Raw genomic sequence first — 3,045 nt, 5'->3', positions numbered from 1 at the left:
AAAATTACGATTTTAGCGGCTAAACTCGAACTTAATACCCACCTTAAGTCTGATATGCATACGATAAAAAAATTTAAATCAGCTGGCTTCTAACTTAAGCCAGCTGATTTAAGAGCTCCATACCGAGCTTTATGGGAGAAAATGTAACTAATCGATAACATCGTCCCAAGAAATTTTCACTGGAGCCAATATGTAAAAAATGTTTGGTGAATCATTTGTACCATACTTTAATTTAATCATACACTTCAATTGCAACATTTAATGCATTACATTTCTCAATTAAGAAAAGTTTTTCAATGGCATTGTCAACGTTGTTGAAACCTCAACATTGTACACACAACAAAGTCATCTTCCACACGAACCAGAAATGTCGCGATACAATTTTGTATACATTCTTTAGTGGGAATCATGGGAAACATCAGTTGTGTTGTATCCTCTGAGAGAGACAACAATGTCAAGTTATGTCCCGTATAAATGCAACAAAAGCAACAAAGTGAGTAAACGATTTCATTTATGGAGGACTAATAATGAAAGCATTTCATGCAGATGCTAACAAAGTCATCAACGGATTTATGCCCTTGACGTAGAATTTTTTTTTTTTTTTTTTTTTTTTTTTTTTTTTTTAACACAGTAGGTATTGTAATGAGAATAAAAACGTCGATATTTTCGAATTTTCGTCATTTTGAAAATGTGTAATAGTTGACTTTTCGAATTTTCGACTTTTTCAAAAATTCGATAAATCGAGTTTTTAACTTTAAAAATGTTACTTTTAAAAAATTTTCAGCTCGGATTAAAACCTTCAGCTCTTAATGCAATGTTGACTTTTCGACTTAAATTTTGCCGGCTTGGTTCGATTTTTTTCGATGCCAAAAGTCGATTTCGACTTTTATGACCCTAGTAGACAATATCTTTACTGGATTCTTTAACATTCTTATAAAGATTTTTAAATTAAACAAGTATATACGGCCGTAAGTTCGGCCAGGCCGAAGCTTATGTACCCTCCACCATGGATTGCGTAGAAACTTCTACTGAAGACTGTCATCCACAATCGAATTACTTGGGTTGCGGTAACACTTGCCGATGGCAAGGTATCTTAAAACTTCCTAACACCGTAATATATACCACATAGTCCATACGTGGTATATATTAAACTAAAAAGGCCGATTAAATACGTTTATAATTAAGTTTAAAGTTTCTATAGAAATAAAATTTTGACATTTTCTATAGAAGTAAACTTTGGAAAAAATTTCTATAGAAATAAAATTTGGAAAAAATTTTCTATAGAAATAAAATTTTGACAAAATTTTCTATAGAAATAAAATTTGGAAAAATTTTTCTATAGAAATAAAATTTGGAAAAAATTTTCTATAGAAATAAAATTTTGACAAAATTTTCTATAGAAATACAATTTTGACAAAATTTTCTATAGAAATAACATTTTGACAATGTTTTCTATAAAAATAAAATTTTGGTAGATTATTTTTGGCTCGAGTGGTAACCATGATTATGAACCGATATGGACCAATTTTTGTGTGACTGGGGATCGGCTATATATAACTATAGACCGATACGGAGCAATTTTGGTATGGTTATTAGCGGCCTTATACTAACACCACGTTGTAAATTTAAACCGGATCGGATGAATTTTGCTCCTCCAAGAGGCTCCGGAGATCAAATCTGGGGAACGGTTTAAATGGGGGCTATATATAATTATGGACCGATATGGGCCAATTCTTGCGTGTTTCTTAGAGACCACAATCTAACACCAAATTTCAACCGGATAGGATGAATTTTGCTCCTCCAAGAGGCTCCGGAGGACAAATCTGGGGATCGATTTATATGGGGGCTATATATAACTATGGACCGATATGGACCAATTCTTGCATGGTTGTTAGAGACCATATACTAACACCACGTATCAAATTTCAACCGGATCGGATGAAGTTTGCTCCTCTAAGAGGCTCCGGAGGTCAAATCTGGGGATCGGTTTATATGGGGGCTATATATAATTATGGGCCGATGTGGACCAATTTTTGCATGGTCATTAGATAACATATACCAACATCACATACCAAATTTCAGCCGGATCGGATGAAATTTGCTTCTCTTAGAGGCTCCGCAAGCCAAATCGGGGGATCGGTTTATATGGGGTCTATATATAATTATGGACCGATGTGGACCAATTTTTTCATGGTTGTTAGAGACCACATACTAACACCATGTACCAAATTTCAGCCAGATCGGATGAAATTAGCTTCTCTTAGAGCAATTGCAAGCCAAATTTGGGGGTCCGTTTATATGGGGGCTATACGAAAAAGTGGACCGATATGGCCCATTTTCAATACCATCCGACCTACATCAATAACAACTACTTGTGCCAAGTTTCAAGTCGATAGCTTGTTTCGTTCAAAAGTTAGCGTGATTTCAACAGACGGACGGACGGACGGACATGCTCAGATCGACTCAGAATTTCACCACGACCCAGAGAGACCATATACTAACACCATGTACCAAATTTCGGCTGGATCGGATGAAAGTTTCTTCTCTTAGAGCAATCGCAAGCAAATTTAGGGGTCCGTTTATATGGGGGCTATACGTAAAAGTGGACCGATATGGACTAATTTTTTTCATGGTTGTTAGAGACCATATACTAACACCATGTACCAAATTTCAGCCGGATCGGATGAAATTTGCTTCTCTTAGGGCAATCGCAAACCAAATTTGGGTGTCCGTTTATATGGGGGCTATACGTAAAAGTGGACCGATATGGCCCATTTTCAATACCATCCGACCTACATCAATAACAACTACTTGTGCCAAGTTTCAAGTCTATAGCTTGTTTCGTTCGGAAGTTAGCGTGATTTCAACAGACGGACGGACGGACGGACGGACGGACATGCTCAGATCGACTCAGAATTTCACCACGACCCAGAATATATATACTTTATGGGGTCTTAGAGCGATATATCGATGTGTTAAAAACGGAATGACAAAGTTAATATACGCCCATCCTATGGTGGAGGGTATAAAAATAAATAAAACAAC

Source organism: Haematobia irritans, chromosome 5, assembly GCF_050003625.1.
Source record: "Haematobia irritans isolate KBUSLIRL chromosome 5, ASM5000362v1, whole genome shotgun sequence".
NCBI lineage: Eukaryota > Metazoa > Arthropoda > Insecta > Diptera > Muscidae > Haematobia > Haematobia irritans.
Note: the sequence above shows the minus strand (reverse complement) of the source record.